Source organism: Scyliorhinus torazame, chromosome 3 (genome assembly GCF_047496885.1).
Source record: "Scyliorhinus torazame isolate Kashiwa2021f chromosome 3, sScyTor2.1, whole genome shotgun sequence".
NCBI lineage: Eukaryota > Metazoa > Chordata > Chondrichthyes > Carcharhiniformes > Scyliorhinidae > Scyliorhinus > Scyliorhinus torazame.
Window position 1 is genome coordinate 9,746,241 of NC_092709.1, and position 21,355 is coordinate 9,767,595.

Sequence of the window (21,355 nt, forward strand, 5' to 3'; positions counted from 1 at the left end):
GGGACAGGGGAACAGCAGTGCAACTGGGTCAGTACAATCATTCGACATAACTCAATACCTCTAGAAGCCCCACCAGAGAAGGAGGGAGAAAGAGGATAAGGCCATGAAAAGATGGTAAAAGAGTGCGCACCTGCCCACCGTGGCGATTGCTCGTAATTACCACAAGAGCTCAGGATAATAATAATCTTTAGTGTCACAATTAGGCTTACATTAACCCTGCAATGAAGTTACTGTGAAAAGCCCCTAGTCGCCACACTCCGGCGCCTGTTCGGGTACACTGAGGGAGAATTCAGAATGTCCAATTCACCTAACAACACGTCTTTTGGGACTTGTGGGAGGAAACCGGAGCACCCGGAGGAAACCCACGCTGACACGGGGAGAACGTGCAGACTCCGCACAGACAGTGACCCAAGCCGGGAATCGAACCTGGGACCCTGGCGCTGTGAAGCAACAGTGCTAGCCACTGTGCTACTGTAGATTTTCGCGGCATGTTCGGGCGCGCACCAATATACATCTCCCTCAACTCCAGCCACGCCAGAGGCACCAATGACACACCGCGCCCGGGCACCAGACCCATCTGCACCCCATGCCAATTCCAATCACAGATTCATTAAACATTTTGTAATTTTAAAAGTAATGTCACCCTGAACTCAGAAGTTCATGTAGAATGTGCTGCGGGAGTTCATAGTTCTAGGTAGAGGGCCTCAACTCTGAAAAATTTGTCAAACTTTCACTTCTGCATCATTGGGAAATTTCAAGATTGCGTTCCCTCAACACCAACAAGTTGCATTTTGTAGCCACCTAAAATGGCTGATTCCCGAGTATTTGGTCAAACACCGATCTAAAATGGCGAACTAAAGAGGCTGATGGGAAAATCAGCCAACAGGACACAAAACGGACAGCTGCAGACAGAACAGCGTATTCGGCTCTGGGGAAGTCGGCCCAGACCGATACCTGCGACCATTAGCAGCACATCAACCCAGCCACCTGCATTTTAATCGGCGATCCCCGGGAACAATTGCTACAAATTAGCAATTGAAAGCCGATCCAGACCTTTCGGCGCCAGCAGTGGCTGAGACAAAGAAAGGTGGACGACCACCCCCCGATCAAGGAATCGCCCCATTATTGGAGCATATCGAACCCAGTGATTGGGACCAAGTCCAATCACTTGGGACCAGGGTCAAGGTCCGCCCTGAGAGGCAGGAAGCCCCTAGGGACTATAAAAATAGGGGCCAAGTTCAGATCGACCCTTCTTCTCCTACTCGCAACCTTCAAGAGACCCTTCGACAAAGAACCAAGTAAGTCTTACTCCGGCGATCGCTACCAGATAGGTGTTCCAGACTATCAACCCGTACCAGCCTTTTTGAATCCCGCAGGCCAGACCCAATTCGATAGACCATTCGTATCCCTGACCTGGTGGGCCATCACCAAATTTAAGTATTGGCCTTTAGTGGTAGGTAATAGTCTAGAAGTAGGATTATTGTATTGTATAAGTATTTGTTGCTGTATATAATAAATGATCGTTGATTTAACATTTACTAAGCGGTGTGCTGCATTATTAATCATTACTTGAGCTTGAACCACATGGCGGTATCAGAAAGATACCTGGCGACTCATGAGCAAAGGTGACAGAATTAGAGCTAATAAAACTAAGGCTAATAAGAGCAACATTTTGGCGACTCTGGTGGGACCCAATCTAGAAGTGGAAAACCACTCCGGGAGAACCCAAGAAATTTTGAATTAGAAGTCGAATTGGAAACAAAAAAAAAACCACAAGTGTTCAAGCTGTTCTGATTAATTATTCATAATTCGGAAGTGTGTGTATGCATGCAAAACTAACAGGGCTATAAGGTGAAACTGATAGATTTTTGTTGCGTCAAAACTGTCGGAAGTCTGTATTTTCGGAAATTAGCGCAAGCTATACCCGCATCTACGACACCACCTTAGCCCCCTGTTCCAAATTTAACCGAAGCAAGCAGATAGGAGAGATGGCCATGCAAGCAATGCAACGCCTCATGAACCCTGAGGAATTTGCGGTCGCAGCAACCAGCAGCAGTAGAGTGGGACAGTGCCCCATTTGGGAAGAGGAAATTCGGAAATACCTCAAGGGCAAAGGATGGCCCATCTGGAATGATTTCTGTAATAATGACGACTCAGGTCCCGGAAGTATAGGGCATACTTGGTGGGAGAACATGAGTGAGATTCATTAAAAAAACTTAACAAAAGCTCGCAAGCCGATGGCAATTGTGTCCTATCTGGCACAATTGCGAAGCACAGAGGAGGTCGTCAGGACGCTCCGCAAAGAAGTAGAGGGCATACATCGTATGAGTAAAGTCGATGTATGCGAGGTGGAGAAAGAGAATCTGGAATTAAGGCGGAAATTAGTGGCAGAGGACGAAGAGGTGGCTAACGCCAAACGGGGTCACCAGTCTTGTCTGGCGCATTTGAGTAGTTTCCAGTCCCAGTACGAAAAGGCTTATCAGGACACGCAGCGTGCAGTCCTCGTAAAGAAAGAGACAGAGAAGCAGGTGGAGACGCTACAGAAGCAATGTAGTGATCTCAAGGCAGCCTTGAGAGCGCTCCACGCTGCAACCACGGAACAAAGGCAGAGCACCATAGACCATGCGAAGTGCCGAAAGCAAATTGCAGACCTGCAATCACTGCTTTCTGTCCAAAAGGGATTCCAAGAAACCTTTGGGGAAAGTTTAGACCAGGAAGACGGCCCTGATTGGGAAGAATTACAGGAAACAGCGCAGAGATATGTTCAGGGAACATGTGCGCAGGGAAAGCCGCAAAGGAGAAAAGTACCCCCACCCCCCACACAGCAGGTAGTTCAGGCTCCCATGAACCCTTTAACAACCCACCGCACAGCCACAGCAGACGAGGCGGAATTCCTATATTCCACCCCCCTCACAGTGACCCAATTACGGGACGCGTGTGCAAAAATCACACCGTTCCTCCCCGCTTCAGACCCACACCATTTCTTTGCCACCGTCAAACATCAGGCGACCATGTAGGGCCTGGATGAGAGAGAGCATGTAAAGCTCATGGTTCTAAGTTTAGATCCATCGGTAGCAGCAGCCCTTCCCGACCCACAGAACGTAGGAGGAGGCACCCTTGCAGAAGTACATACCGCGATCCTAGATGCGATCGGGTATAACCGGGGTGACCCCGTAGATGGCCTAAATAAGTGTAGGCAGAAGAGGTCTGAGCACCCCACAGCGTTTGCAGGACGCCTGTGGATTCACTTCGAAGCCGTTTTTGGAGACGTAGACCGTGCCCATTTGTCCCCAGACAATATGGCCAAATGGTCCCGCACCCTTATCTCCCATGCCACAGAGGCAGGACAGAATGCCTGCAATAGTTATGATCCCTCGGAGGAGGCTCATAACGAGAAGTGGGTGGTTAAAAGATTGTCCCGCGTTTGGGAGCAGTCTGTTCACAATCGACCCGCCGCTAAAACCACAGAGGAAAAGCAAGCCGCCACAGACATGCAGGCAGTAAAAGCCACACCTCACAACCCCGCCTGGGTAAATGAGGGAAAGAACAGCCCCCCAACAAACCCGCAAGAATGTTACAATTGCGGACAGTTGGGACATTTCGCGAAAGAGTGCAATGGCCCCAAAAAGCCACCGAGAGCCCAACAGACAGGCACTCTGAGTAAGAAAAAGACAGAGCCCATCCATAGCGTTAGCGCCCGTTCGGATCAGATGGACTTGACCGGAACGGACTGACGGTGTACAGGCTCCCCCAGTTGGGTCTGCGATACCCTTTGGGATGGGTCAGGACGACCCGTAGTCGCAGCGAAAATTCGGGGACAGCCGATCGAGTTTCTTTGGGACACAGGAGGGTCCTGCACCACCATAAATTCCTCCAGCCTTTTTCAGGACACGTGGCCCACTACAGCCACTATCACCCTCAGCGGCTTTACAGGCCACTCACAGCAGGGACACATCACGGCCCCTGTACCCATTCAAATAGGAAACATAACCACAAAACACCCCATAGTTTTAGTAGACCTGCCCCACACAGCAGAACACATTCTGGGAATTGACTTTATGAATTCCCACCACCTATCCTTCGATCCAGTCAACCAGTGTGTCTGGAAGATGGCGAAATCCGCTAGAGCCCCCGCAACGCTCAACATAGGGGACTATATGAACAAAATTAGCGCAGTGGGCGAGTTTTGGTTCAACCCCCACCACACTCAGCACGGACAGGCAGGTTAGGGCAGTCCTGCAAAAGAACAGGGCAGCATTCGCGACCCACAAGCACGACTGTGGACGGATGACTGGCTCCGTACAAGTAACAGGACTGGACCCTAGACCCCAAAAACAGTACGGATTCCCCCTAGAAGCAGAGGGAGAAATCCTAAAAGTTATAGAGAGCTTATTAGAGCAGGGCGTACTAAGACCGGTAGCCTCTACTAATAATGCCCCGATTTGGCCAGTGAGAAAGCCCGACGGATCATGGCGCTTGACCATTGATTATCGGGAACTCAATAAAGTCACCCCCGCAGCAGCCCCCACCGTAGCAACAAGTCCCGAGACCATGCTCAAACAGGGACTCAATTCCCGATATTTCACGGTTGTGGACGTCAGTAACGGATTCTGGTCCATTCCATTGGCAAAGGCGTGCCAGTACAAATTTGCCTTCACTTTCAAAGTGCAGCAGTACACGTGGACATGCCTGCCACAAGACTTCCACAACTCCCCCTCCATTTTCCACCGACAGCTGGCAAATGGACTAGCAAAATCTTCTCGCCCCGAATGTCTGGTACAGTATGTAGACGACCTACTACTGCAGACAGACACAAAGGAAGAGCACATTGAGCTTCTGTCCGAACTCCTGGAATTACTACATTCCATTGGCTGTAAAGTAAACCCCAAAAAGGCCCAGATTTTGGAAGAAAAAGTGGTATATTTGGGCACAATTATCACACACGGCAAACGCGAGATCGAGCATAAAAGAATTGACTCGATCGCTAAATTGCCCCTTCCCCAAAACGCTTCAGCCCTCTGGTCGTTTTTAGGACTGGTTGGCTACTGCCGAAACCACATCGACGGTTTCGCCAGCAAGGCAGCGCCCCTCTCAGACCTCCTAAAGAAAGGAGCCCCCTGGGAGTGTCTTCCGCAGCATGCGGATGCTGTGGAATCATTAAAACAGGCGCTCATAGCCGCCCCCGCACTACAAGTTCCAGACCCGCTTTCCCCTTACGCCATAGAGGTAGCGACCACAGACCGCACCCTTTCAGCCGTGCTCCTGCAGGAACGGCACGACCAGTTAAGACCCGTGGCTTATGCCTCCCGAATTTTAGATGCTGTGGAGCAGGGATTCTCAGCCTGTGAGAGGCACCTGCTCGCAGTTTTCTGGGCAGTCCAGTACTTTTCATACATTACCGGACTGAACCCCATCACCATTTTGACCGAGCACACCCCCACCCAACTTTTACTGGACGGACGACTTAAGGACGGTACCGTCAGCCAAATCCGCGCAGCTAGGTGGACCCTTCTCTTGCAAGGACGGGACATCACAGTCAAACGGACAAAGACCCACACATACTTAGCGGACAATTTACAGTACCCCGGAACCCCCCATGAATGTGAGATCATCACTGCACACCATAATACAGGCCCCTTTATAGCTAAAACACCCCCTAGGAAAATAGGTACTCCATCTCAGAGCCCCCCCTCACCCGGACACATGTGATCCCAGTAGGATCTATGTGGATGGATCGTCCACAGTCTTAGATGGGCAACGCATAACAGGTTGTGGGATTTATGTGGAGGACGCGCAGGGACGCGCCCTCGAGGAGATAGCATTAAAACTCCCCGGACACTTAGGCGCGCAGGCAGCAGAGCTCGCGGCCATCGCGTACATTGTAGAGCACCCAGATTCCTTCCCCAGCCCAGCAGACATATACTCAGACAGCCTATATGTCTGCAACAGCCTCACAGAATTTCTGCCCCTGTGGGAAACAAGAGGATTTGTTTCCGCGGATGGGAAACCCCTCCCCTCAGCCCCATTACTCAGCCATATTTTACAAAAAGCCCGGGATGGACTTTTGGCATTATAAAAGTCCGCAGCCACCATCGTTCCTCCCCCCCTGTGTCATGATATTCAAACACACACATCATGATGGACACACTAACAGGCAAATCAGAGTACACAACACCACAACCAATCACAGACAAGAACACCAACCACATAAAAAGCACGAGCACGACACCTGGAGGTCAGTAGGTCTGGGGAGAAGGAAGCATGAAAGAGCTGTTGAAACACCACAAGCAGGGAGCCCCCCACGTGCAGAGTGCAAAGACCAAGTTGTAAATAGTGAGTTTAAATAAACAAGCGTTGTACCATATGCAACTGTGTTGGCTCTTCTGTGTGTTAGAACACCCAACACCACATGGTACAGGAGTGGATCGATACCTGCCTACCAACCTGCCATTCTGGACATGGACCACACCGGCAAACCGCAGCCGATGCAAGTCACGGGGAACCTAGGCACCAACTGGAAGCTCTACAGGCAGCGATTTGACCTGTACATCCGTGCCACCGAAAAACAGAATGTCTCGGATGATTCGAAGATTGCAATGCTCCTCTTCTACGCAGGCCCCCACCCAAATGATGTCTTTAATTCACTGGTGTTCGAGGAAGGCGAAAACCAGGCCAAATATGACACGGTCATCCTCAAAATGGACCAGCACTTTCAAACTGAAGTAAACGAAACTTTCGAAAGATACATCTTTCAGCAACGCCTGCAAGGTAAGGAGGAGCTTTTTCAACCCTTTTTGACGCACCTCCGGATTCTGGCGCAGTCCTGCGGTTACGGCACCACCACAGAGTCCATGATCAGGGACCAGATTGTTTTTGGCGTTGCCTCCAGTGGCCTACGCCAGCAGCTTCTTAAAATAAAGAGCCTCACCTTAGCGTCTGCTGTGGAAGCCTGTGTCCTCCATGAGAATGCTGCCTGCCGTTTTGCCCGATTTCAGGCGTCCGAGTTGGCACGGAGGGGGTCCCCAGCCGTCGAATCGGCAAGCCAGGCCACCCACGACGTTGAACGCATCCAGGCCGTCGATTTCTTCCCGCCCCACGGCCCGGACGACAGCGGCCGCTTCCCGCGCTTTTCGCGGTCTCCCGCGCAGGTGCGCGCCAAGAATAACGGCCACAACGAGGGACGCACTGCGCAGGCGCGCCCACCGCAAGATCGCACTGCGCATGCGCAGTGGCGCAACGAACGCCGTGACGTCATGACGTGCAGCAAGTGTGGAGGTCTACACTTAAAAGGGCAATGTCCTGCAAAATACCAACAGTGCAACAGATGTGCCATGATAGGCCACTACGCAGCCCGCTGTCGTGCGGCTCAACCCATGGATCCGGCGCATCCTCGACAACCTCGCACACGAGTCAGGACCGTCCAGCCCACGCATCAAGACTTCCAGTTAAGTGATGCAGATGACCAGGATGACTTCAGAGTTGCCGTCATTGATGTCAACAAGGTCAATGCCATCAATCCAGACGATGAGTGGTGTGCCACCCTGACGGTCAACCGATCGCGCGTCGCCTTCCGTCTGGACACCGGCGCATCCGCCAACCTGATTGCTTACTCTGCAGTCCAGGCCATGAAGGTCAAACCACTCATCACACCATCCCGGCTTAAGATGGTTGACTATAACGGGAACGTTATCCCGTCCGTAGGATCTTGCCAGCTACAGGTGACTCACAAGAGGTACACGGCCACACTCCCCTTCGAAGTTGTGGGCTCATCAAAGGACTCGTTACTGGGCGCACAAGCGTGTAAGGTCCTTCACCTGGTACAGCGCATCATGTCTCTCTCTCCAGATGAGATATCCGACTTCCCGGATGCTGAGTTCCACGCGAATCTCCATTCCCTCCTCGCTCACAACCAGGAGGTTTTTGAAGGCATGGGGACATTGCCACACACGTACAAGATTCGACTCAGACCGGACGCCATCCCTGTCGTTCACGCACCTCGCAGGGTTCCTGCGCCTCTCAAAGACCGCCTCAAGGCACAACTGCAGATTCTTCAGGACCAAGGGGTCCTATCCAAGGTCACGGAGCCCACGCCATGGGTCAGCTCCATGGTCTGTGTAAAGAAGCCCTCTGGCGAGCTCCGTATATGTATAGATCCAAAAGATCTGAACAACAACATCATGCGGGAACACTATCCCATCCCGAAACGAGAAGACCTCACCAGCGAGATGGCGCGAGCCAACATATTCACTAAATTGGATGCGTCCAAAGGATTCTGGCAGATCCAACTGGACCCGGCCAGCCGAAGACTATGCACATTCAACACCCCTTTTGGCAGATTCTGCTACAACCGGATGCCATTCGGCATCATTTCGGCATCTGAAGTATTCCACCGCATTATGGAGCAGATGATGGAAGGCATCGAAGGGGTACGTGTATATGTGGACGATATCATCATTTGGTCCACCACTCCGCAGGAACACATGCATCGTCTTCGACGTGTCTTCACCCGCATACGGCAAAATGGCCTGCGTCTCAACCGTGCGAAGTGTGCTTTCGGCCAGACGGAGCTGAAATTCCTCGGGGACCACATCTCAAGGTCCGGGGTCCGTCCCGATGCAGACAAGGTTAGCGCCATCACAGCCATGCCACGACCGGCTGACAAGAAGGCTGTCTTAAGATTCCTGGGCATGGTCAACTTCCTTGGGAAGTTCATTCCCAACCTGGCTTCTCATACAACAAACATGCGCCATCTCGTAAAAAAATCGACGGAATTCAACTGGCACCAGTCGCATCAGCAGGAATGGGAGGAGCTCAAGCACAAACTGGTCACGGCACCAGTGCTGGCCTTCTTTGACGCGACTCGCCCTACAAAGATCTCAACAGACGCCAGCCAATCTGGTATTGGAGCGGTACTCCTGCAAAAAGACAGCACGTCATCATGGGCCCCGGTTGCGTATGCCTCACGAGCCATGACCCCTACCGAACAGCGCTACGCGCAAATCGAAAAAGAATGCCTGGGCTTGTTAACTGGACTGGACAAGTTCCACGACTATGTGTATGGCCTGCCACGATTCACGGTCGAAACTGACCACCGCCCCCTGGTCAACATCATTAACAAAGACCTGAACGACATGACTCCTCGCCTCCAGCGCATCTTACTCAAACTCAGGAGGTACGATTTTGAACTGATCTACACTCCGGGGAAGGAACTCATAGTGGCGGACACTCTTTCCCGAGCAGTGAGCACACCACCAGATGCGGAGGGGTTCGTGCGTCAAATTGAGGCACACGTGACTCTGACAGCAGCAAATATGCCAGCTGATGATCCTTGTCTGGCCCACATACGCGCAGAGACGGCGACTGACCCTCTGCTGCAGCGAGTGATGCGCCACATGACGGAAGGGTGGCTAAAAGGGCAGTGCCCCCAGTTTTATAATGTGCGAGATGATCTCACCAATATAGACGGGGTCCTTATGAAATCGCATAGGATCGTCATTCCACACAGTGTGCGCCAGATGATTCTTCGTCAACTACACGAAGGCCACTTGGGTGTCGAAAAATGCAGACGAAGGGCCCGGGCGGCGGTATATTGGCCGGGTATTAATGAAGACATAGCCAACATGGTGCTCAACTGCACAACCTGTCAGAGGTTTCAGCCGGCGCAACCTCCGGAAACACTTCTACCACACGAGATGGTGACGTCCCCCTGGGCGAAGGTGGGTGTTGACCTATTTCACGCGCTCGGCAGAGATTACATTGTTATTATAGACTACTTCTCAAACTACCCGGAAGTCATGCCTCTCCATGATCTGACGTCGTCCGCAGTCATTGGGGCCTGCAAGGAAACGTTTGCTCGCCATGGCATTCCAAGGACTGTCATGTCAGACAATGGACCTTGTTTTGCCAGCCGTGAATGGTCGTCCTTTGCCGCAGCATATGGTTTCACTCATGTGACATCCAGCCCTCTGCATCCACAATCGAACGGGAAGGCTGAAAAGGGTGTCCACATCGCAAAGCGGCTCCTGTGCAAGGCGGCTGATGCCGGATCGGACTTTAACCTTGCCTTGCTGGCCTATCGATCGGCCCCGTTATCCACGGGCCTCTCGCCAGCGCAGCTACTAATGGGTCGCTCCCTCAGGACGACGGTACCTTCCGTCCTGGCACCGACAACAGACCATGAGGCGGTTCTTCGGGACATGCAACTGCAGCGTGATCGCCAGAAAGGTCGGTACGACACACGAGCGACGGACCTGCCCCCCCTGTCCTCCGGAGACAAAGTACGCGTCCATCAACCGTATGGTGGCTGGTCAGCACCGGCCGAAGTCCTCCGACAAGTGGCTCCCCGCTCGTTCCTGGTTCGCATGCCGGATGGTTCCGTGCGTCGCCGCAATCGGCGCGCCCTTCGCCGACTTCCACGTTCACAGCCACACAACACGCCAGATCCTCAACAGGCTTCCGAGGATGACTTTGTGGAGCTGCCGCACATCACGCCCTTTCCATCGCCACCCATGGCCATGCCTGCACAGCAGCCGGTGGTTCTTGATCCACCCTTAAGGCGGTCAACCCGAATTCGTCGCAAACCCATTAGAATGGACTTATAATACAGTTCATATGTTTAATAAGTTGGACAATTTTACATGATAACCTGTTGTTGTTTATCGTTCCAGATGTCGTCTGACTGGACAACTGTTCAAAATTTTTTTTCTTCTTCTCTCGTTCGCATTTCTGTTATGTTATGGTACAACTGGATTCATGTGACGCACTCGACATCGCCCCATGTACATAGTTCCGTCATAGACACATGCTGCACACGACACACACACACTCTTAGATGCACTCACGTCACGATCATATTTATTACCACGTAGGCACATATCTTTGTAAAAAGGGGGGATGTCATGATATTCAAACACACACATCATGATGGACACACTAACAGGCAAATCAGAGTACACAACACCACAACCAATCACAGACAAGAACACCAACCACATAAAAAGCACGAGCACGACACCTGGAGGTCAGTAGGTCTGGGGAGAAGGAAGCATGAAAGAGCTGTTGAAACACCACAAGCAGGGAGCCCCCCACGTGCAGAGTGCAAAGACCAAGTTGTAAATAGTGAGTTTAAATAAACAAGCGTTGTACCATATGCAACTGTGTTGGCTCTTCTGTGTGTTAGAACACCCAACACCACACCCTGGAAATGTAAAAGCCGACGCGCTGGCAAAAGCAGGATCCAGGCATGGGTATTTTTGGAAGCCCCCCGAAAGCGCCCCAGTGAGTGCGCCAGTGAGTGCAGTTCAGGTCACGCAGACTAGGATCGAGGATCTAGTAGAGGCCCAGAAGCAGGATAGCGCTCTCACTGAGATCGTGAAAGGGAAGTTTCCAGCCTCCTACGAGAGGTTCAGAAATACACTGACCACACATGACGGTGTGGTGTTAAAGGACACCCTTTATGTAGTTCCTGAGCAGGATAGGAACCAATTAATCTGTTTATTCCATGATGGTCATGGACACCAGGGAATCGATCCCACCACAGCCCACCTCAAACAGCTTTGTTGGTGGCCAAATCTCAAGGAAGATGTAAGCCATTACATTGAGAATTGCCTTATATGCGCGCAGAACAACCCCGATAGATACGCCAAATAGGCCCAACTCAGCCACACCCGACCCGTTAACGGCCCCTGGACTAACCTCCAGATTGATTTTATAGGTCCATTGCCCCCTTGCAGGAATGGCTATAAATATGTTCTGGTGGTCATAGACACTTTTACAAAGTGGGTGGAAGAATTTTCCAGCCCGCACCAACACCGCGAAAACCACAGCCAAGATCCTAACCCACCACATCTTTACAAGATGGGGACTCCCCCGCAGTATTGAATCGGACTAAGGCTCTCACTTTACGGGACGGGTCATGCAGAACGTCCTCACGATATTTGGCATTACCCAAAAATTCCACATTGCGTACCACCCACAGTCAAGTGGTATCGTGGAACGCATGAATCGGACCCTAAAAACCACTCTCAGAAAAATGGTCCAGCAGAACAACACCACTTGGGACTCAGTCCTCCCTTTTGCGCTGATGTTTTTGCGTAACACTGTTTCCACCTCCACAGGTTACACCCCACACACACACTCTTATAACTGGACGCCCCATGAAAGGGACAGAATACTTGTTAGGTTTAGACCTGACCAGCCCTGAAGTTACGGCCCTCACCCACGAGAAAGCCGTGGAGCAATTAGTTGCTAATGTAAAAACGGCTCAGTTAGCAGCCACAGTTAAATTGGGCACCAAAAAGAAGCAGAGCAAGGCCTGTTTTGATAAGGCAGTGCATGCAACGGAGTATGATATAGGACAACAAGTGATGTTGTCTGTATGTAACCCCAGCACATTCCTGTCTCCAAAATACTCGGGTCCGTACTCCATTACGGATAAGGTAAGCCCATCGGTATACAAAATAAAATACCCAAATGGTAAGACTGCGTGGTTTCATATAAACCAGTTAAAGGCTTATGGAACACAGTCAAACCACGCCCACCACGTCATGCTTGACGCAGCAGACCACACCCTGCCCACAGCCAACGTAACCAGACCAACCCCCACCACGTCCAGCCCAGCCACGGACTCGACCTCGACTCCACCCCCAGAATATACACTCCGCCCCGGAACGCCCACAGACTCCAGCAGCAGAGACAGCGACTGTGACTCGGACAATAGCCACAGCACGCCTCCCTACTATCCCCATACAACCGGACCCACACCCAGCGACTCCGATTTTGACTCCAGTGATCCCTTCATGATCACTTTTCTAAACAAATCCCACCACCGACCACCGAACCACACGGACGACCCCGACTTTGTCCCGACACAACTCGACACAACTTATTGGCACCGCGACAACTCCTACAGACTTGTCCGCAACGACGAAAGCAACCCCAACTCACACCAAGCAGCCCTTTCAGCCCTAATTCACTCCAGAGTTTGGCACCCGGGAGAAGGGGACGACCTCGAGTCTGACTCCCAAACCGCCAACCCCTTTGCGACCCTGTTCGCAACCGAGAACTGAGGTGTCCACATGATGTTTAAAGGAAACACTTGGGAGAAGTGTTGTCCTTCCTGATGGAACCTGCAGGATGTTTTATGTTGTTCGTACGTTTGTTTAGTGTTGTTTGTCCGACAGGAGAATTTTTCTCACTGTAACACACCCATTTACCTGAAACATCTGAGCTCTTGCCCTCAGAGACCCATCGCGGCCAGGCGCTTGTTCAGCGGTACCAACTTATCTGCCGATACCTGGTCAGCAGACCGGACGCCTGTTCAGTGGAACTAGCTTGTCTGCAGACACTTCAGCTCATACCGGTTCGGGTACCAGACGCCCGATCGTAGCTGCTCTTCTGATTCAAGGATAGAATGACTATAGCAGCCCCACCACGATGACTACATTTTTGCCCGCTCGGGTAGGGGAGATACGGCATTGGTAGCCGTCCTACCCGGGGACTCAATCCAAATCTTACCCGTCGCGGCCCATACGCACCTCATTTGGCATTTTTCATTTCAAAAAGTTTTTATTTGTTTAGGCGACCTTTCGGTTGCTGCCATCTGCTATTTACATCCTGGAACATTTGGATGGTAAATCAGCACTGGTCCGTCATTGGGAAGTGTGCCGTGTCCTAAAATTTGTTTTGAAAAAAAAAATGAGGGAGTCACACATAGTGACCAATTATAAGGGAACAATTGGCCCCAAAAGGACAGACACATTAACATACCGGATATTAAACCAAGGTAGTTACAGATACTATGCTTGTTCTCACAGAACTCCAGAGGCTCCAGGACCGGAGAAAACAAAAGAACACAAGAAGGAAAAGGAAAGAGGACAACCAGGACAGCCATGGGGACTTCTTTCATCGTGCTCAACACTCTTTTGATGCACATTTGGTTGCGCAGGAACGCGGACCCCATTACTTCAAACCTCCCTGCCGTTAATGTTTCACTGCCCCGCAGTACCCAAAGCCCAGTCACCAGCGACACTGCATCTTCCTGGTGTGCCAGGTTCATAACCTGGTACTCCCTGTCCTACGTGATCGAAGCACTGTTAGCGTTGGCAATACTCTGCTGTGTAGTGCAGACTATGCGCCTCCGCAAATGGAGGAGAGCGTACCGCGCTCGAACCCCGGTATATAGGATCAGATCCCCTATATTCGGTTACGACCTGGCCCCCGACCCCCACGACCTATAACAAAATAATAAAGAACATGCACTTGCGTTTTTACTGTAAATAAAAAGATGTACAAAACTTTTCATGAACAAAAAAATATGTATGATCCTGAGCTTGACTGCCAAGCCAGGAAAGAGTATATTAAATGTTGTGATTGTTGTTGTATGTTTTAGGAAGATAGGATAATGCAATGTTTAGTGAGTATAGCGTATTTAGGTAAAGTGTTTTATTTTGTAAATGCATGCCCCTGTCTGACATAGTGCCCTTAGAACTGTTTAGGTAAAAAAATATTGTGCATAGCTAGTGTCAGAGCAGTGGCCATGTAGGAGGTGCCCCCCTGGTCAGGGAATGGAAAGAACAAAATTTATGTGATCCTTCACGCTTCGCGTTAGGATCACAAGGAGGATATGTAGCCACCTAAAATGGCTGATTCCCGAGTATTTGGTCAAACCCCGATCTAAAATGGCGAACTAAAGAGGCTGATGGGAAAATCAGCCAACAGGACTCAAAACGGACAGCTGCAGGCAGAACAGTGTATTCGGCTCTGGGGAAGTCGGCCCAGACCGATACCTGCAACCATTAACAGCACATCAACCCAGCCATCTGCAGTTTAATCGGCCATCCCCGGGAACAATTGCTACAAATTAGCAATTGAAAGCTGATCCAGACCTTTCGGCGCCAGCAGTGGCTGAGACAAAGAAAGGTAGATGACCACCCCCCAATCAAGTAATCGCCCCATTATTGGAGCATATCGAACCCAGTGATTGGGACCAAGTCCAATCACTTGGGACCAGGGTCAAGGTCCGCCCCAAGAGGCGGGAAGCCCCTAGGGACTATAAAAATAGGGGTCAAGTTCAGATCGACCCTTCTTCTCCTACTCGCAACCTTCAAGAGACCCTTCGCCGAAGAACCAAGTAAGTCTTACTCCAGCGATCGCTACCAGAAAGGTGTTCCAGACTATCGACCCGTACCAGCCTTTTTGAATCCCGCAGGCCAGACCCAATTCGATAGACCATTCGTATCCCTGACCTGGTGGGCCATCACCAAAGTTAAGCATTGGCCTTTAGTGGTAGGTAATAGTCTAGAAGTAGGATTATTGTATAAGTATTTGTTGCTGTATATAATAAATGATCGTTGATTTAACATTTACTAAGCGGTGTGCTACATTATTAATCATTACTTGAGCTTGAACCACGTGGCGGTATCAGAAAGATACCTGGCGACTCGGGAGCAAAGGGGACAGAATTAGAGCTAATAAAACTAAGGCTAATAAGAGCAACAATTTATAAAGCACCTTCAGCAATCATCCCAATTTAGAATATCCAATTATTGTTTTTTTCCAATTAAGCGGCAATTTAGCATGGCCAATCCACCTACCCTGCACATCTTTGGGTTGTGGGGGCGAAACCCACGCAGACACGGGGAGAATGTGCAAACTCCACACGGACAGTGACCCAAAGCCAGGATTGAACCCGGGTCCTCAGCGCCGTGAGGCAGCAGTGCTAACCGCTGCGCCACCGTGCCGCCCTTAATGTGAATGTAATGATCAAAAAAGGAATGATGTAAGAAGCTTGTTTAACACCAGTAATAATGAAATGTGCAACAGCTAAAGATTGTAGAGGGTTGAGGGATTGAGGGGTTTTCCAATTTCCAAGGCAACACGTTGAGCCTCAGCTATTCACTGGAATTCTTTGAGGAGGTAACTTGAAATGAAATGAAATGAAATGAAAATCACTTATTGTCACAAGTAGGCTTCAAATGAAGTTACTGTGAAAAGCCCCTAGTCGCCACATTCTGGCGCCTGTTCGGGGAGGCTGTTACGGGAACTTAAATTGATGCCTGATTTTTAGTCGAATTTCAAGAGAGACTTCACATAGTTCTGCACATGGACTTCACGTGATTCATTCAATTTAATCTAAACCAGCCAACCGGAAGTGGATTTGGGGCAGAATTCAAATGATGGCCAGAAATAGGGCAAAGGTCAGATTCGAGGTATTCAACAGATGCCCGCCTTGGACACTATTATGTTCCATAATTCAGAACTAACACAAAAGTGGTCAAACTCAGAGAGACCTCGGCTTAATGTTTTCAGCCATGGATCATGGATCACAACACCAGGATTTACACACTTCTAAAAAGAATATACCCAATTCATTTTTTCCAATTAAGGGGCAGTTTAGCGTGGCCAATCCACCTCCCCTGCACATCTTTGGGTTGTGGGGGTGAGACCCACACAGACACGGGGAGAATGTGCAAACTCCGCACGGACTGTGACCCAGAATCGAACCTGGGACCTCGGCGTGGTGAGGCAGCAGTGCTAACCACTACGCCACCGTTCTGCCCAGGATTTACACACTTGAAGGAAATGGGGATTGGGAACTTCGACACAGCACCTGTTGTCCTGGTTTCTGTCCCTTACTACGATTGGGCTGAAATTATGGTGTTTGGATGCGATGTATTATGCTGGACATGTTGGGTTAACAAAACACTAAGTAAGGGTTAACTTTCTACTTGCAAAATCTCGGCATTGTCCTTTGGTAGCGTCAGTCAAGACATTATGTTCAATGGTGCATGATATATTGTTTGGTTATTTTAATGGATGGAAAATCATGGCACATTCCCAATGTGTCCCCCCCGCCCCCCCCCCCCCCCCCCCCCCCCCCCAGGGAGAGGCTCTGTACTGTGAGTGGACAAACTGTACATCTACCGCATAGCTCCAATTCAGCAGGAACTATGGAAATATCACCTGTTATATCTAACCAGCCACAATTAAATAAAGAAAGGAAATAGAGAACTTGCATTCATCAAACATCTTTCACAACCTCAGGAAGCCCCAAAGTACTTTACCATCCATGAGTTGTAGTCAGTATTTTAATATAGGAAGCCAATTTGTACACAGCAAGCTTCCACAAACACCAATGAAACAGTGGCCTGATAAAGTAGCATTTGAAAGATGGCAGACCTGACAGTGCAGTTCTCCATCAGCACTCCACTGGAAGTGTCAGCCTGGATTGTTTGCTCAATTTCCAAAGTGGGATTTGAACCCATTACCTTTTGGCTCAGAGGGAAGAGTCTTACCCCAGAAGGTACATTGAAATTGCTGGGAAAAGACACATGCTGCTGAAGCTTTTCATCTTGGACTCACCAGGACAGTTTTCAAGAATACATGGATAGAATGGATATAGAGAGATACAGCACTAGGAAGGGCTGAGGGTTTTGGCAAGGGTAGTATCATGACCGGTACAGGCTTGGAGGGCCGAAGGCCCTGTTCCTGTGCTGTTTTACCAATTGTAAAGAGGACAAAAATTTATACTGCACAAGAAGAGAGTCCTGATTGGTTGTCAAGTGGACTCTGATTGATGGAGGCATTGCCTTGGAGAATGCACCAGGGAACTGTTAATTGCCAAGCTTTTGCTCAAATTCAAACCAGACAGATTGACTCTGATGGTCAAGGTATTGCTATGGACAATGCACCAGGAAACAGATGTCCCACAAGCTTCAATTGGAAAAGGCTCAATGGGGGGAAGCTGCTCCTTCTATCTGCAAAGGCCAGGGCTCTGTGTGTGACTATATGTAGCTTTTGGAAGGCATAGGTGAACCACAATGTGAGCCCAACTGACAATCTTAAATTGGTTTTCAATAGTGTAATTCTTACCACACTGAGGAACATTCAGCAAGTGTTGCCAATCACTCCGACCAGTCAGAGTCCACTTGCCAACTGATTAGGACTCTCTTCCCCTGCAGTATAAATTGCTGTTCCCTTTAGAATTGGTATTTCTGAAGGCGAGAATATATCTCCACTTGGAGTGGCATGGTTTGATCAGGAATAATCAGCATGGATTTGTCAGAGGGAGGACCTGCCGAACAAATTTGATTGATTTTTTTGAGTATGTGACTAGGTGTATAGATGAGGGTAGTGCAGTTGATGTAGTTTACATGGATTTCAGCAAAGCCTTTGACAACATCCCACATGGGAGATTTATAAAGAAGGCAAATGCACTTGGGATACAGGGGAACTTGATGGGGTGGATTCAAAATTGGCTTAGCTGTCAGAGACAGAGGGTGATGATAGACGGCTGCTTTAGTGTCTGGAAGCCAGGGACCAGTGGTGTACCACAGGGATCTGTGCTGGGCCCGCTATTGTTTGTCATTTATATAAATGACATAGATGGCTGTGTGGGGGTAGGATCAGTAGGCTTGCAGATGACACAAAGATTGGCCGGGTGGTTAACAGTGAGGCTGAGTGTCTTGGGTTACAGGAAGATGTAGACAGGATGGTCAAATGGGCAGCACGATGGCACAGTGGCCAGCACTGCAGCCTCACAGCGCCGAGGTCCCAGGTACGATCCCGGCTCTGGGTCACTGTCCGTGTGGAGTTTGCACATTCTCCCCGTGTTTGCGTGGGTTTTGCCCCCACAACTCAAAGATGTGCAGGTTAGGTGGATTGGCCACGCTAAATTGCCCCTTAATTGGAAAAAATGAATTGGGTACTCTAAATTTATTTATTTTTAAAAATGGGCAGAAAGGTGGCAGATGGGATTTAACCCTGAAAAGTGTGAGGTGATACACTTTGGAAGGAGTCACGACAAGGAAATATTCAATGAATGGCCTGAAATTGGGAAGTTCTGAGGAACAGAGGGATCTTGGCGTTTTTATCCATAGATCTCTGAAGGCAGAAGAGCAGGTTAATAGGATGGTGAAAATGGTTTATGGGACACTCCCTTTGATCAATTGAGGAAAAGATTACAAAAGCAGGGAGGTCATGTTGGAGTTGTACAGAACTTTGGTGAGGTCACAGCTGGAGCACTGTGTGCAATTCTGGTTGCCACATTATAGGAAGGATGTGATTGCACTGGAGGGGGTGCAGAGGAGATTCACCAGGATGCTGCCTGGGATGAAACATTTAAGTTATGAAGAGAGGTTGGATGGGCTTGGGTTGTTTTCACTGGAGCAGAGAAGACTGAGGGGCGACCTGATCGAGGTGTACAAGATTATGAGGGGCATGGACAGGGTGGATAGGGAGCAGCTGTTCCCATTAGTTGGGACATGGGCAGCACGGTAGCACAGTGGTTAGCACTGTTACTTCACAGCGCCAGGGTCCCAAGGTCGATTCCCGGCTTGGGTCACTGTCTGTGCGGAGTCTGCATGTTCTCCCCGTGTCTGCGTGGGTTTCCTCCGGGTGCTCCAGTTTCCTCCCACAAGTGCCGAAAGACGTGCTGTTAGGTGAATTGGACATTCTGAATTCTCCCTCTGTGTACCCGAACAGGCGCCGGAATGTGGCGACTAGGGGATTTTCACAGTAACTTCATTGCAGTGTTAATGTAAGCCTACTTGTGACAATAAATATTATTGAAGGGTCAGTTTCGAGGAGACACAATTTCAAAGTAAGGGTGGGAGGTTTAGGGGAGATTTGAGGAAAAGGTTCTTCACCCAGAGGGTGGTGATGGTCTGGAATGCACTGCCTGGGAGGGTGGTAGAGGCGGGATACCTCACACCCTTTAAAAAGTACCTTGATGAGGACTTGGGCACGTCACAACATTCAAGGCTATGGGCCAAGTGCTGGCAAATGGGATAAGGTGGGCAAGTCAGATGTCTTTCATGCGTCGGTGTAGAGGCCGAAAGGCCTCTTCTATACTGTATTATTCTGTGATTCTGTGAAATTGTTGTTCACTTTAGTATTGGTATTCTTTCGAATCTGTCCTGGTGAGTACAAGATGAAAAGCTTTGACAGCCTGTCTCTTTTGTTCAGCAATGCTCCAGTTTTGTATTACAAAATGACCATTTGTATATGGTGAAATCCTCGAGTGATGCTTTATTATCTTTGGAAAAGCTTCTTTACCGAGAGAGTGGTGGTGGTCTGGGTTGCACTGCCTGGGAGGACGGTCGAGGCGGGGAAATTGAAAGTGTTGGAAAATGGTTATTCCCTTCCCTCTTAAGTATAGAAAATAATGCAGATTGTATAGAATTGTTGAAAGGACCAGGCTTATTGGGAAAATAGCTCTTTAATATTCCACTCTTTCCCATATTTTTGTGTGATTATCATTCCACCCACTCCCAAAGTTCCAATCTAGAAAACACTTCCAAATGGGATCCGATTGGCAATTTATTTTTAGATTTTTAATGCAGCAAAACATATATTTGTCCTATGGGAACTTGTTCAGACCTGCATTGTGGCCTAATTCCAAATATTTTATTCTTCTTCGCAGCTCCAGGGTCCCAGGTTCGATTCCGGCTTGGGTCACTGTCTGCGCGGAGTCTGCACATCCTCCCCGTGTGTGCGTGGGTTTCCTCCGTGTGCTCCGGTTTCCTCCCACAGTCCAAAGATGTGCAGGTTAGGTGGATTGGCCATGATAAATTGCCCTTAGTGCCCAAAATTGCCCTTAGTGTTGGGTGGGGTTACTGGGTTATGGGGATAGGGTGGAGGTGTTGACCTTGGTTAGGGAGTTCTTTCCAAGAGCCGGTGCAGACTCGATGGGCCGAATGGCCTCCTTCTGCACTGTAAATTCTATGAAACCAAACGATTTGATCTCTGTTCTCTCAGAATTGAGAAATCTGAGAGGTGACCTGGTAGAGGCCTTTAAGATGATGCAGTAGTTCAACTGGGTAGACATCGGGAAGATGTTCCCATCTGTGGGTCAGACCAGGAATAGGGGCCAGAAATGTGGACAAAGACAAATAATTCCAAGAGGGAGAGAAGGCCAGAGCGTGGTGACAATGTGAAACCCACTACCACAGGAATTGCTGAGGCAAATAGCACCGAACCTCTTAATAGGGAAAGTGGGTGAACTGATGAGGGAAAAAGGATTGGAAGAATATGTAGGGTGACGCAGATGTTGGAGTCTGTTTCATAGAATTTCATAGAATTTACAGTGCAGAAGGAGGCCATTCGGCCCATCGAGTCTGCACCAGCTCTTGGAAAGAGCACCCTACCCAAGATCCATACCTCCACCCTATCCCCATAACCCAGTAACCCCACCCAAAACTAAGGGCAATTTTGGACACTAAGGGCAATTTAGAATGGCCAATCCACCTAACCTGCACATCTTTGGACTGTGGGAGGAAACCGGAGCACCCGGAGGAAACCCACGCACACACGGGGAGGATGTGCAGACTCCGCACAGACAGTGGCCTAAGCCGGA

At 49.7% G+C, this 21,355-nt stretch overlaps 1 protein-coding gene across 2 annotated transcripts in view; it reads right to left on the reverse strand.

Annotated features, from left to right (window-relative positions):
- The window catches only part of LOC140408291 (protein TBATA-like), a 111,560-nt gene that overhangs the window by 81,964 nt on the left and 8,241 nt on the right, over window positions 1-21,355 (reverse strand). The window lies entirely within an intron of this gene.